Here is a 15,779-nt window from a genome sequence, read left to right as displayed (position 1 = left end):
TCTTTTTGTTTGTCCCACACACACACACACTCTCTCTCTCTCTCTCTCTCTCTCTCTCTCTCTCTCTCTCTCACACACACACACACACACACACCCTCTGCTGGAATTGAGAGGAGGCTGATTCCATCCACAAGCCAGGCAAAAATCCTGCATATGCACAGAATTCTTAGAAATAGAGAGGTAGGGAGTTTGATGAAAGAGCTAAAACAGAAGTAGGAAGGGTGCAACCAGCCAGCTCTCCTCTCCTCAGTTCCAAGAAGAATGAAGATAAGAATGTAAATAATCATGGTGAGCGCTTCGGACATCATAGGGAGAAAGAGCAGAAATCCCAAGAAACTGGAACATCTCACAGGGATCTGTGAGCCCATACTGACATGGCCTCAGAATAATCTGACACTTATGACAGTTGATGGGTGAACTGGGGCTATACCATTTCATAATGGGGATACACCCCGAAGTATGGTGACACATACACTTGTGCTGAACCCTTCACCAATTAAACCGCACTCACAATTCAGCTCTTAGTCCCATTGGAGGAAAACAATGTAATTTCAGATCATAATTATAATTTGTCTAGTATATAGTAAATGTTAAAACTCTGCTTGAATGTCCTTTCTTTAAATCTTATTCTTTTTTCAGTCTCCTTGTTCAGACTCCTCATTCAGGGTCAGAGAAAACATACAAAACAATGGGTTTGAAAGCAATGCTTTGTATAGTGAGAGGATCTGCTGAATTCCTTTAGCTTCCATATGAGCTGCAATTGCTTAGCTCCAACTATCTTCCCTTGTACAGAGGAGATACTTTTTTCTGCCTATGACAATAAGACCCCGGAGGCTTGCAGCTCTGTCATGAAGGCGGGTTTATGACATAGGGCAAGTAAAAGAGAAGCCCACTTCTCCTGAAGCTGATAGTGGGGATAGGAGATTTTAGAAACAAATAGAAGAGGAACAAATATCCTATTTAAGGCTCTGGAAAAGACATCACATTTCAAGGTGCATCAAAGTAGAGTGAATTTGCCAGTACTTTGACTTCCCACATGGCATGGATGGAAGCCAGATGTTCCCATAGCCCTTGAGGAAGATCCTGCAGGCAGCTGAGTTGAAAGCCAGTGCATCTGTTCTGGGGCAGAAGACAAAGGGAGAAGTGACTTCAAGCAAAGGCTGGAGGGATTCTGCCCAGCCAGGGAGCCAAGAAAAAGAGTCCACAGAGACTCCAGGTATTAGTAGCAGCAGGGAAAGACGAGGAGATGTGAAGGCAGCCAAGGAGACCATTCAGTATGACCAAGCCGAGATACCAGATCAAGAGTAATATGCTTGCAAAGTTCACCAAGTAGGTGGACAGAGGACATTTCTCTACAGTTCAGAATGATTTTGATTCTCCCACTGACCTTGCCACTGCATATAATTCACCCTCCTATTTCTTCCAGACTCACTGGGAGGTCCTCATAGGAGCTAGAGGGGAATCTCAAGGTCTAAGAAATCTGTGAGATCAGGTGTACCCTAATGCATTCAAACACAGTGGCCCTGTTTTGAAACAAGCACCTTGTAATACACACCTTGATGATAATTAAATTCACAGACAGTACATCCTAATGGGGGAAAAGAACTGATATTTCAGCATAGCTCTGCTGGACATGGAGCATGTCCCAGGCCTGGAAAAGATAGACATGTCTGAAAGCTCCAAAGCACTGAACTGTGGACATCACCTAATGGCTTTGCATCAGAGATTAGTCAGGATGAATTTCCTTATCAAAAAGGAACTTCTGAATTTCATCAAAATTTTACCCCATCAGGATCTTTGCCTGTCATTTGAACAACTGAAACTATAGACAGCCTTCTCTTTCATTCTCAGAGCCAGCTGTTGGAGAAGCTACATTCTCTTGCATACATTTAATCATTCCAAGAAAAGATCTACAAAGCACTCAAAAATTGTTGTTTTACATTAATTTTTTAACCAAGTAGTTTTATTTAAGATTTTTAACTGATTTTTTTTTAAAGAGAGAGGAAGGGAGAGGGAGAGAGAGTAAAACTTTGGTCAGCTGATGCCTGCACCCCTCTTCTCCCCCCCCTCCAAGGAATTGAGCATGCAAACCAGGCATGTGCCCTACCTGGGCATCAAACCATCAACCCTTTGGTGCACTGGATGATGCCCAACCAATTGAGACACATCAGCTAGGGCTATCAAGTAGTTTCACAAAAATTGTTGTTTACAGTATTTACACATATTCATTTTGAAAAATAAACACAGTGTTTTAATTGTAAAATATAAAGGAGAACTAAAGGAACTGTTTTCGATGATATGTGTTTCACTATGTAAATGCTTTAGCATGAGGCACTAGAAGAGAAATGGCAAACTATCGTCAGCTGGCCAAAAATGTCCCACTAATTGTTTTTGATCTGCTCAGGCGCTGAGAATGGCTTTACATTTTTAAATAGTTGAGAGAGAAAAAAATCAAAGAATAATAATTCTTGTGACATGTAAAAATAATACTAAATACAAATTTTAGTGTCCATAAATCAAATTGTATCGACACAGAGACACGCCCATTTATTTATATAATGTCTTTGGCTGCTTTCCCACTACAACAAAGTTGAATGGTTGCAACAGAGACCATTTGGCCACAAAGTCTAAAATATTTCCTACATGGCTCTTTACTGAAAAGTTTGACTTTATAGTATGTATATATGTATGTATGTATTTAACATAATGCTTTAACTATAATATAAAGGATAAATGCAGAGATAAATTACAATAAAATATGTATTTCAATTCATAAATACTTGGGTATGATGGGAGATAAAATGAAGCAGTTGGATGTTTGGTTGAAACAGGCGAGAATAATGAGATTGTATTGTACTGGAGATTCCAGGACCCACAAGCAGCACTCTCTCAGTGGTGTGATTTTCCAAAATAGTGAACCTACTCCTGGCAAAGTTTGGAACAAGATGAAATACCACCCTCCCTTGATTTACATGGTTTTTGCATTGCCGAAGAGCTGGTATATCAAAGCTATGTAAGAGATGCTTTATGTTCAGATGCAAAATGAAGTGCAACTGTAGGCTCAGATAGAGAATATAGTTTTCACTCACTTGAATATTGGTGGGGACATGGAACAATTTATCATTGCTTGGAACTGTCAACTGCACTGCAGAGTATAGTCTCTGTGACCCCTGGGTTGGAGCTACTTGGATCCTCTTTCATTGAAACAATTTCAAGTTGCCTCACCCATTTCCAAATTTTCCTCTGGGAACAGTGGCACCCCTCTTGACAATCACTGACCTACAGGGGCTATATATAGCACTATTTCTACATGCTAAATGAGATAGAGTGAAACACTAATCAGAAGCTAATGTTTTAACTAAATGGATAAAAGACACATCTTTCCCGATGTGTCTGAACTGAGTGCCGCGTGCACCCCATTACATATTAAAAAAATTTTTTTCTACTTTTTCCTGCCACTTGACTGTATCCTAAAGAAGCTGTCCTTTCCACCAAAGGTTAAAGCAATGAGGAAAAAGAAAAAGCAAGGGGAGGGTAAAGGGGGGATAAATAATGACTGAAGGAGGCTTGACTCTGGTGGTGAACACTCAATACAATATACAGGTGATGGATTACAGAGTTGTACTCCTGAAACCTATGTAATTTTATTAACCAATGTCACCCCAATAAATTCAATAAAATGGAATAAATACTTTGAATAAATGGGGGAAAAAAGAGACAGCAAAGATGCTTGCTCTTAAGATGGCATAAAAGAGAAAGCTAATTCTAATGCAACTTAGATGACTAAATTTTCAGATTTTAAGATACATTCATATTCTCTCTCCCGTGTGTGTGAGTGTGTGCGCGCACACGTACGCACGTTTGCTAACCACACAGACAGGCACACACACACCCCTATAAGGAAGCGTCCACTTAAGAGACATCATTTAAAAGGAAGAAAAAGAAATCACTGGATCATTAAGAAGATGGCAAGTAACAAAAGTATCACCAAAAACCTCTGTCCCATCCAGAGAGTTGCAGAACACTTTGCTCCGTTCATCTCCAATCATTGCCTCTTCAACTACCATTGAGAAGTGTTCTGATGTAAGGCATTAGCAGGCGGCTGGACAGTCAGACCATCTGAATCAAGTGTGTTGGGATGATAGAACTGCGGAGTTTTCCTTAGCCTCCTTCAACATGCATTGTGAGGGACCCAACTTCATCTCCCCAAATCAGTCAACCCAAGCAGGGCCCAATGTCTATCATTACAACATATGCTCACTGCAGCCTTGAGTTAAAGAAAATAAAGGCATTTTATGTAATATGTTTTCCAAGGCCCAGTCTAGCTTTATACTCTTCAATCAGTTGAAGGGCAGAACAGCACACAGAAAAGGTGCCTCCTTTCAGGTTCTGCGATGTGCTGGGAGCAGCTTATTTGAGACAGAGCACCAAACAAGTGCTGGACTTCCACTTTAATTCATGGCCAGGCCCTCAGGAGTCATCTTGTTTACGTCTAACTTGCAGCGAGCAGGGAGCTGCTTGGGAATTCCTCCAAGCAAACAGGTGAACAGGAAACAGCCTTAGCTTCCGGGGCTCTCTGCTTCTCTTTGCTTATGGATCGGGATTTCTTCACTTCACATGCAGCCAGACCCTCGGGAACCTCTAGGTGTCTAATCAAAGACATTTTGCTGCCAATAAAAGTTGTCACCACTGCCAGATGAGGCGATGCACATGGCAAGGGCCCCTCTCCTGACAGTAAAGAAAACCCATTCCATTTAATTCTCCTTCTCATTGGAGCAATTTGAGAACTTGTGAGCTTTGAAAGGAAACTCAGAATACCAGGATTTTGAAAGAGATACAGAGTTTCTTGCTCCAGTCTCTTCCTGTGCAGATGAGGAAACTGAAGCACAGAGAAGGGAAGTCACTTAAAAAAGTATGGGGTATTAGGAGTCAGCAAACTTCTACTGTAGATGGCCAGATAGGTAATGTTGTAGGCTTCGAAGCCTATACTGTCCCTGTCCTACCTACTCAACTCTGCAAATCCAGCACAAAAGTAGCCATATGCAATATATAAATGGATGAGTGTGGCTGTATGCCAATAAAACTTTATTCATAAACACAGACAGAGGACTGGATTTGGCCAATGAGCCACAGTTTTCTGACTCCTGTCTTAGAGCAAGAGGGGATTTTTATCATCTAATTCTGCTTCTTACTCAAATATTTAGACGTGAGCTACTTTAGAGAAAATAAAAAAAGAATGGAATTACGTGAGTTTCCAATGACATGTAAACGGCATCTGATCAATAAACACTGTAGAAGGTATGTGCAATATGAAATCTTTTCCAGACTTCCTGAAATTAGTCACTAGAGTCTACATAAAATTCAATAGGTCTCCTCATCCCCCATTTCCTTGGGCTAAGCCACCAAAGTTGGAGGGGTATCATGCAAACATTGCCCACAATCCCATGCTGGGCTTTTCAAACTAACCATTAGGGACCTGACCTATTGCTGGAAGCTCTTTTATTCTTCCCACAAGTTTATAAAGCACAGTTCTGGATGACTCCTGGAAATCTCACCTGTTTCCATGGATAAAATAATTATATTTTCACCTGCCAATTCTTTCACATTGTTTTGAGATAAACATTTACAACTCTCCTCTATTTATATATATTTTTCTATCCCTATCACGAGCTGCAAGATAGAGTTAACTAACTTAATTAACATAGGTATGAAGAAAACACAACTGTGAAAGATCTGCATGTGGACATTACAGTGATCTCTTGACCTGGGAAAGAACAAAACTCAACTGAGCGTGCCCTGGTGTGGGAGGGAAGAAAATGGTGCACGAGGGAACAGAAGAGCCCTTGTGAAGGGACCAATAGGGGGAGGGACATTGCTTAATAAAAGTCCACCTTCAGTCCAAACACACCAAACTGTAAGCATACACATTGCAAAACGAGCTTCCAAGCCTGGCTCCGTACAATCATACCTGTGCCAGGTGGTTTACAAGAAGGAATGATGGAGCCAAATATATGGGGGAGAGGCAGTTAGAACACATGTGGTTACTTGGGTCTAACGTGACAGTAGGAGCCATGAGCAGTTGCTTCCCTATGAAACTGCATTTCCCACTGAAGAGGTAGCTCAGGAAGGAGCACTGAGCCCACTAGACCAGGAGCACACGAGTGTTGCAAGTTGAGAAAGTCCTGCTTGCATGGGATATGGGATGCAAAGTATCATATCCTCCATCCCACCAAGTATTTCACTGTTTTCCCTTTAATGGCCAATTCTGCCCCCCTGCATGGGAAGCAGGAACAGTGAGAAGAGCACGGCTCACCGTAGGGAACGTGAATGACCCCCTGAGTGCACTATGTGGCACCATTGGACCTGCCAGGGAAAACGCTCTTCTCCAAGTCCTTGACTTTGACACCACCAGGTAGGTCTCTCCCTCCTGAACCCCTGACCTTATGTTATCCTACATTTTAGCATTGAGATAGTGCCCCACACTTACCTGTTTCCAAGTCATTTTTTCACACAAAACTGTAACTTTCTTGAGGTCAGAAAATGTGTCTTTTTTGGAAATCCTATTATTTATGCAAAGCTTGGTACCTAAGAGGTACCCAATCAAAGTTGGATGAGTGCATGAAAAATGCGGTAGTGGAGTCATCCATGATATAAAACTGCAGTCCTTTGAACAGCCCTTGGGACATTTTAGTCTACATCTAAATACGTTGGTGTGATGCCTGTGTTTGTAGTCAGTGGGAATGTGGACAAAAGTGTTGACAAGTTGGGTGATAGGCCCACACTGGCTTGAGAGCTGGAAGAGTACCAGGAGCTGACACCCTGCCCAGGGAAACCAAAGTGATCAAAAATTCCTTTATTTCGCTTAATGTGTTTCATTTAAAAAGATGGGGGTGGGTTTTGGGGGGAAGAAATGCCATACTTGGTAAGTATTTATATCTCTGCCCTTCTGAACTTTTTCTGAAGTTTTGAGACAAGGATGAAACTCATTTCTACCCAGTCCACCACTCTGTATGGTCCCAATTTACCACTAACACTAGACAGAAGATACAGGTCATCAAGAATTGCCCTGGCTAACTGAGAGACAAAGTGTTCCAAGCACTGAGGATGGATATAAGCTAGAATCACCGTACACATTGAGCCAGACCCAGGCAAGTTGACATCAAAATTATATTTGTGTCAGAAGATAAAGAAAAAAAATAGGTGGTACTAGATCCGCCTTTATTACTTTCACCTAAAAGGCTTTGAATGAGAGCATGGCTAAGAGTCTCAAGTTAGCTGGAGCTGAAAATCAACAGGAGGAAAAGTCCCTAACATGGCTCCTTTTTGCCCTGTCTTCTAGAATCTCTGCCGCTTGGACTTACCACTCCTTGGATCTCATTTTCCATAATCTTTACAAAATTTCTGTTCTCCCTGCTGTCACCAAGTATACCATGTCTATTACTCTCTTCACGTATTTGCTCATCCCTTTCCCCCCTGGAATTCCCTCTTTATCTACTTTTTCATGACTACTCTTACTCATTCTCAAAGCCTTACCCATTCCCACTCTTTTCAAGAAACTTCTGATCACTCCAGCCCCACTGTAATCCCTCCGTCTGTGAATTCCAGAACGTTAGTGTCTATTCCTCATTTACCACTTTCATTAATTCAACAAGCATTGACTGAATACCTATGATTGTCAGGCATTATTCTGTACATCGAGAATACAAAGTTCCCGTTTCTTCCAAGAACTTAGATTCTACTGGAGACATAAAAAGTAAATGGATTAAACTATAAGGAGAATATTAGATAGAGAAAAAATTTCTGCAGCATAATTTAACAGATGAAGTTATAGAGCAACTGGAAGGGCACATTAGATGGTGTGACAGTGATGACCTTTGAGATTATGACACTTGATCTGAGATTTAAATGACAAAAAAGATCTGGCCTCATAAAGGTCAACAGTGATAGTATTTCAGATGAGCCCAAAAATGCTAAGGTGGCAGAAAGGAGTTTGGCTTTTTCAAGAATAAAAGTGGCCACAGGGGATGCATGGGGAGGGGGGTTCCAGATGAGGCTTGATGCTGTGGGTAGTGGTCCAGGAGAGAGATGGTGGTGGCTTTAACTGGGATAATAATGGTGAAAATAGAAGTGGCTGGACCCTACATACTTTTTAGAGGAAGAGTAAGTAGGCACAGTGATGGATCGGATGAGGGAAGTTAAAGACCATGGGTGAAGGATTACTCCCACCTTTTTTGGCCTGAGTGACTATGTTGACAGGCACTGAGATGACAAGGGAGACAGGGGAAGAGTAACTTTGGAGCATGAAGGTCTGTTTCCAATGGCTCATGAACTTTACGGGGGGTTGTTAAGTAGGCAGTTGGATCTAAAATGAGTTCTGAGAAAAGGTCAAGATGAGACACGTGTTTATGACTCTTGGCATATAAATGCTATTTAAAACCATGAGCTTTGCCAAAACCGGTTTGGCTCAGTGGATAGAGCGTCGGCCTGCGGACTGAAAGGTCCCAGGTTCGATTCCGGTCAAGGGCATGTACCTGGGCTGTGGGCACATCCCCAGTGGGAGATGTGCAGGAGGCAGCTGATCGATGTTTCTCTCTCATCGATGTTTCTGACTCTCTATCTCTCTCCCTTCCTCTCTGTAAAAAATCAATTATATATATATATATAAAACCATGAGCTTACAAGATGTTATCAAGAATCATGCGAAAATGTGTAGAGAGTCCAAAAGAGACATGGCATAGAGCGCATGGGTGTGAACTTTATTCAGATTTTCTGTTTTTAACCTAATGTCCTATTTCTGCTCCAAGATCTCATCCAGAATCTTACATCAGTTTGATGTTGTATCTCTTTAGTCTTCTCATGGTTGTAACAATTTCTTCATATACTTTTCATCTGTATTTGCCCATAGCCCTGTCTCCCTATTTCAAGGAAGATGTAGTGTCTTGCCTACTATAAGGCGATACATTTAATAGGTGCATTAGGCACAGTGTTTAATACATGCTTAGTAAAGCTGGGAAGGGGAGAAGGCATAAGCTCCATTTAGAAATGTTATTTACAAGTTTTGTAAGAACGCTCACCTTCAGACTCCTTTCTACTTTTCCCCTGAAATAAGTTTAGTGATAGCTCTTAGATACTAAGAACCATGCAACTTACATAATAACAACAGAATACAAAAGAAAGGGATAAAAAGATTATCTCTAATTTATGTAATTGTACGAGTGTAGCTATAATTTTGTTTTCTGCTTCTTTTATCAAACATTACTTCCTGAGTTGTTTTCTCCATTCTTATTTTTAACATGTGCATAATAGCCCTTTTAGTAAACATGCCACAATTTTCCAATTATGCCCTTCCTATTGGCTGTCTGGTTGTTTGAATACAGAAATTAAGTTTTTCAAGCCTAGAATTTCTTTTGTTCCACCTCCTTTAGAATCTTTTTGTAGAGCAGCATAACAAAATCAGTGTGCAAGGACAAGGCATAACTGTATGTAAGTTACTTTGTAAAAAATTTAGATCAAGTCTGGCCAGTGTAGCTCAGTGGTTGAGCATCAATCTATGGACCGGGAGGTCACAGTTCCATTCCCTGTCAGGGAACATGCCCGGGTTGCAGGCTCGATCCCTTGTGGGGGACGGGGGGCGGGGGACATGCAGGATGCAGTTGATCAATGATTCTCTTTCATCATTGATATTTCTTTCTCCTCTCCCTTCCTCTCTGAAATCAATAAAAAAAATTTTCAAAAAAGATCAATTTGCATTGCCATTTTAATGTGATTATTTTTTAAAAGGAAAATATTGGGGTAACCTTAAGATAAATAAATAATGACAGAATAATGCTAATTCATTAAACATTCATTTTGACTTCTGAGAAATGGCAACTAAACAAGAAGCATTGTAACTCTAACAATAAATGATTCTCTTTTGTCACAAATTCATGAGATGAACATTTCATCAAAGGATACATTTTGTATTTCATGTTTTTATTATTATTTATCATCTTGGAATCAGGTATAGACATATTGTACATGAATATTATAGATCAATTTGGTGGTAGTCTATTCATGTTTTAAAACAGAAGAATGAAACTTCAGACCCCCCAAATTCAAGTCGATGCCCAGGTTCACTCAGACTCTCATAGATCATAGTGATAAGGAGAATATGTGTGTGTGTGTGTGTGTGTTGTATGCAGAATACTAAAAGGATCTTGATATAATACGTCAATTTTACATTATAGCTGATAAACTATTTCTAATTCCTAAAATCAATGAGTTAGTCAATTGTGGGATTCATCTCATTTTACACAAAACCTTCAATCACAACAAGTAGTAGCTATGAATGAGAAAAAATCTCCTATCTTTTGTAAGCTTGAATTTAGCAAGGCTAAGTCAAATGATTAAAAATGGAAACAAGTAGAATTGTCAGTATCTTTTGAGGGGCAGTGTAAAACAATGGAAAGTATATAGCAACCAGGGGTTGAATCCCAAATGTACTACTAAATTTTGTGTCACTCTGGGCAAATTATTTCAACTTTTAAATGCTCAGTTAAAATAAAAAACAACAAGACAAACCTCACTGTCTTTATCTGAGAATTGGGATTAGCCCATTTAAAGGACTGTCATTAAGGACTAAACGTGCTACTGTATATAATATTTTGTGCTCAATAAATAACATCCATTACTTTTATTATTTGTTGCTAGTGGTGTTGATACTGGGAAAATAGAGGGTACAAGAAGAGGCAGAAAGAAAATCTAGAAAAAAATAGAAAATTGCCCAGAAAAAGAAACCAGAAGCTATGGCGCAATTTTACTTGAATCTGGTTGAAAAAAAAAAAAATCACGCCCTGGCTGGTTTGGCTCAGTGGATAGAGCATCGGCCTGCGGACTGAAAGGTCCCAGGTTCGATTCCGGTCAAGGGCATGTACCTAGGTTGCGGGCACATCCCCAGTAGGAGATGTGCAGGAGGCAGCTGATCGATGTTTCTCTCTCATCGATGTTTCTAGCTCTCTATCTCTCTCCCTTCCTCTCTGTAAAAAATCAATAAAAATATATTTTTAAAAAAATCACGCCCTAGCTGGTTTGGCTCAGTGAATAGAGCATCGGCCTGCAGACTGAAGGGTTCCAGTCAAAGGCACATTCCCGGTTTGCGGGCTCCATCCCCAGTAGGTGGCGTGCAGGAGGCAGCCGATAAATGATTCTCCCTCATCATTGATATTTCTATCTCCCTCTCCTTGCCTCTCTGAAATCAATAAAAATATATTTTTTAAAAAATCACGGCCTGAAGCAGTGTAAACCTGCATACTCCCTCCCATCAATTCTGAGCCAACTCAGGGAAGGAAAAGCTAGCCCTGACTGACAGAGGGAGAGTGCTGGAGCCTCTGAGGACACTCATGATATTTGCAAGTCAAAGTTTAGTCGCCAAGGAATCTGTGGAAATAGAACAGAAGACCTGGAGCCCTCCCACAACTCACAGAGGAAACCTCTGCTATTTGTTAGGACAAAGGCCAAACAAATCCCAAGGCCCAGGGGGGCTGCGGAAAAAGCAGACAAAGTGACCCATTGGAATCAATTAGCTGTGGTGGGCCATAGGCAAGATGCTAGCCTGAGGCAAAGGCCATGTGGCTTAATTAATCAAGTAGTTAATTGTAAGCCTCACACAAGGATAGTTTTTTTAAATTGAATTTCAGGGAGAAATGACGAGAGAGAGAGAGAGAGAGAGAGAGAGAGAGAGAGAGAGAGGAGAGAGAAAGAGGGAGAGAGAGAGGTTGCCTCCTGTAAGAGCTCCAATCAGAGATCAACCCACAACCTGGCTATGAGCCCTGATCTGCCAGAGAATCGCTCCCAACAACCTTTCGGTGTATGGAATGACTAACCCAGCCACCCTGCCAGGGTGTATTTATTTTTTTAGTATATTTATTTTTTTCATATACTATAAATTTAGCATCTTTTTTTTTGTCCTTTCAGATTATGATGGACTCAGTATTTGCTGATCATGCACTACATGGCAGGGGCTGTCCCATAATTTACAAGCACTGCAGCCAGTGAATGAGGAGCATAGCTGGGCTGTCCAGACAAGCCAACCTAGAGTCCCATTAGTGAAATCACAAAGATGAAAGTAAAGTTTGGAACTTGAATTATTGGGAGAGTTGAAACTGGAAAGAGTTGATCATTTGATCTATCTCAGTCTTATCAATGAGAATGACTCATAAATTTATATTTCCTACTTGGCCTTTTTGTTCAGAATCCATTTAAATTCTCCAGAGCCCAATAGGGTATCACTATTTTTGAGGACTTGGTGATCACAAGAATTGTCTTTTGCCCCTGTGGCAAAGATAGTGTTAATAATCTCCCAATATCAATTTTCCTCTTTTTCTTTTTTAATATTTTTATTGACTTCGGAGAGGAAGGGAGAGGGAAAGTTAGATAGAAACATCAATATTGAGAGAGAATCAATGATTGGCTGCCTCCTGCATGGCCCCCGGATCGAGCTTGCAACCCTACATGTGCCCTTGACTGGAATTGAACCCTGGACCTTCTGGTCTGCAGGCTGATACTCTATCCACTTAGCCAAACCAGCTAGGGCTCCTCTCTTTCTTTAACGAGAATCCCTAGCTTTTAGTAAGGCACATGACTTCTCATAATAACAACAACATCCCTTGTAGCTAGGTATGGACATATGACTAGTTTCTTCCATTTTATGTACATTTTATTTCAGATCAGTCCAATTCAATATGATTCTATTCAATCCAGTCCAAAAAATACTCAGCATGTACTCACCGTATTTGAATACCAATTTGGGATTTCTATTTTGGAGAGGCTCACAGTTCAACGAGAAAGAAAGAAATGTGTTTACTATATTTGAAGCTAACATTTATACAATATATTAAGATAATGCTAGTGATGATGCCACTAGTTTATCTGCTTTAAGTGTAAAACTCTAAAATCTCAATGACATAGTACAAGTTTATTTCTCACACATGCAAAACCCCAAACTGCTCTTCTTGATTGTTGCACAGCTCTCTACTCCAGGGCCCAGGGTCCTTCTGTCTTGTGGCTCTGCTAGCTGCAATACATGAATTCAAAACCCCATGCCATTCAAAGCAGACGGGAAGACAGCCTACAGACTCTCTGGTGAGTAACTGTCATGGCATTAAGCCTAGAAGTAATACTCATTACATCTGCTCCCATTTCATTGATTAGAACATCGTCTCCTGAATATATCTCCTAGTAAATGTAACAGAGGCCAGGGAAATGCCCAGCTGTGGATTTCGCAATGGTGTTTTACTGGAGAGAAGGAAGGTAAGTCCTGTAGAATCTTCCACATCCCACAGTGATACTGAAGAAAATGTAAAGCTTCCCATTTTCCTAGGATGGACCAAGAAGAGGAAGAAATGTTTTTTGAAGCAGACATAGCCAGGGTGACTGTAACTTCTGATTTGCCCAGGATTTCCTAGTGTACCTTGTTTAAATATAATTATAAATAGGACCCTCTTTTGCTCTCAAAGGTGCCCCAGTTGAAATGATAAATTACATTGCCATCTCTAGACACAGTCTTGGCCACATACAGCGATAGCCACTTTGAAGAACCTACCTGTAGGGTATTTAGATTCATGTCAGATCATTCACATATTGATAACTATTTCATCATGTATGTTATTTAACCTAATTCAAGAATAGTACCTTCTCCCTCCCCACCTAAACTCCCTTTCTCTTCCTCCTGCTAGTCTCATCACCATTTCCCAGCTGATAAATCAATAACAACAATTCATTTGACCACAGGGGGAAAAACCCAGTTACTAGCAACCTGATGACCCAGGTACTTTTCCTTTTATTCAAATGTTAGATAAAAAGAGGCAGATTTCAATTAAATAAGCTACTGAAGTATTAAAGCCTTGGGTTACATGGGGGAAGGATCTCTCTTCTCTGAGTAACCTTTTTCCACCTGTAAATATTCAACATGACACCGTTTCTTCACCTCCTTTCTATACAGTAAGCATGGCTACTGGAATAAGCTGTAGTATAAGATATTAATTATAATGAGTTATAATTATATAAACAAATTATCTAATCATATTTCATTTTCCCCTCAATATATACTAGCCTGTTCAGAAAAATGAACATATGACATAGAATTACAGATGTGAAAGGGAGCTCCAAAATCCTATTTTCTGGCCCCTCATTTGTCAAATGGAGAAACTGGGACCCAGAGGAATGAAAGCCTTCAGAAAAGTTACAGCAGGGAGCCCAAGCTGTACCTTAAGGCATCTGCTGATCAAACACTACTCTTCCAACTATTTCAAAAAGAACTTTAAAATATATATATATATGATTTCAGAGAGGAAGGGAGAAGGAGAGAGAGAGAGAAAGAAAGAAACATCAGTGATGAGAGGGAATCCTTGATCAGCTGCCTCCTGTACGCCTCATATTGGAGACTGAGTCCGCAACCCCTGATGGGGAATCCAATGGTGACCCCTGTTCCTGGGTAGACAATCAACCACTGAGCCACACTGGGCTAGAGAAGGATTTTTAAATGAGTTGTAGGGTAAAGGTTAGTTGTCAGTTGAACAGAACACCTGCCTTTAAGGTACTTAGGATTCTCAGCTCAGTAGTCAGCCAAGTCCAGGCTTTCTAATGACATGTGTACTAATTCCATCAAAGAACACTTTCAGGATGATTTTGACTTATCGGCCCACAGAAGGGGTTCAGGAACAGAATGAACCGTCTCTGCCTCAGAAAACTGAGAGGAAGAACAGAGTTGAAAAGTTCCTGAGTTCTAAGTTCCAGAAAGCTTCTTTTTTTCTTTCATCACCCACCTCTAGAACTCAGTGTAATGCACTCTCAAGGTTTACTCACTTGTAAATTAAAGACAGACTGTTATGGATGGAAAGGGAGGATCTACGGGAGAGCCTGCTTTGTCTGAGATCCTCTTCAAAAATTAATTTCTAAAGGAACAAAGGCAAATGTACTTTTAAATTATTTTTTCTCAAACAATAGGTTTTTCTCAAATTTCTGGGAATGCCAAGAACATCCTATCTCAGTTATAAATGTCACACACAGCATATAATAATAAAACCAATAAATGAAAAGAAAGAAAATCCCTTGCAAACAAATACTTTTTTAATCACCCAACCAAGGCAGATGCCAGTCCTGAGAGCCACAGCACCTCTGGCTTTCAGAAAAAAAAATCACCAAGCACAAAAGTGGAAAAATACACGAAGGATTATATAGAGCTCAGTCAATAACATGTTTCATCATCCTGGACATATTTCCCCAGACCATATTTTGTTTAGAAAGTAAGCAAATGCTCTACAATCATTAGGTTAATGCTCCACAATTCTCCACACCCACTTCCGCTGGAACATCCAGGGTCATGCAATCGTGAATTTCACAAGGTAGGCACAACCAGACACAGAAATAGTCTGTGTGCTCCTGGAGCAAACACTAAGCTCTAATGTTTAAGGTAAAAGAGATAGGATTGGAAGATTGTAGGAGTCTGCATGAAGTATACAGCATGGACCTTATATGAGTGTTTTTATAGTTCGTATACATGTGTTTGTGTCACTAGTATACTCACACATGGCTGCTAGATGAAGAGATGTTGGCCTTGGTGAGTGTACAATACAAAGGTATGATCACAGGTCAGGACAAGCTGACATTAGGATCTGGAGCTTGAGTTCAATTCAAAGGTGTTCTTAGCCAAGAGTCATGCAAGAGAAGAACTAATAGCCCGGCCAGTGTGGTTCAGTGATTGAGCATCAACCTATGAATCAGGAGGTCAAAGTTTGACTCCT

The 15,779-nt window shown here is 40.5% G+C and overlaps 1 protein-coding gene across 1 annotated transcript in view; it reads right to left on the bottom strand.

The window, feature by feature from the left end:
- The window catches only part of CA10 (carbonic anhydrase X), a 366,550-nt gene that overhangs the window by 294,421 nt on the left and 56,350 nt on the right, over positions 1 to 15,779 (bottom strand). The window lies entirely within an intron of this gene.

Source organism: Myotis davidii, unplaced genomic scaffold (assembly GCF_000327345.1).
Source record: "Myotis davidii unplaced genomic scaffold, ASM32734v1 scaffold699, whole genome shotgun sequence".
NCBI classification, from domain to species: Eukaryota; Metazoa; Chordata; class Mammalia; order Chiroptera; family Vespertilionidae; genus Myotis; species Myotis davidii.
Note: the sequence above shows the minus strand (reverse complement) of the source record. Positions and strands in the feature narration are given on the sequence as shown.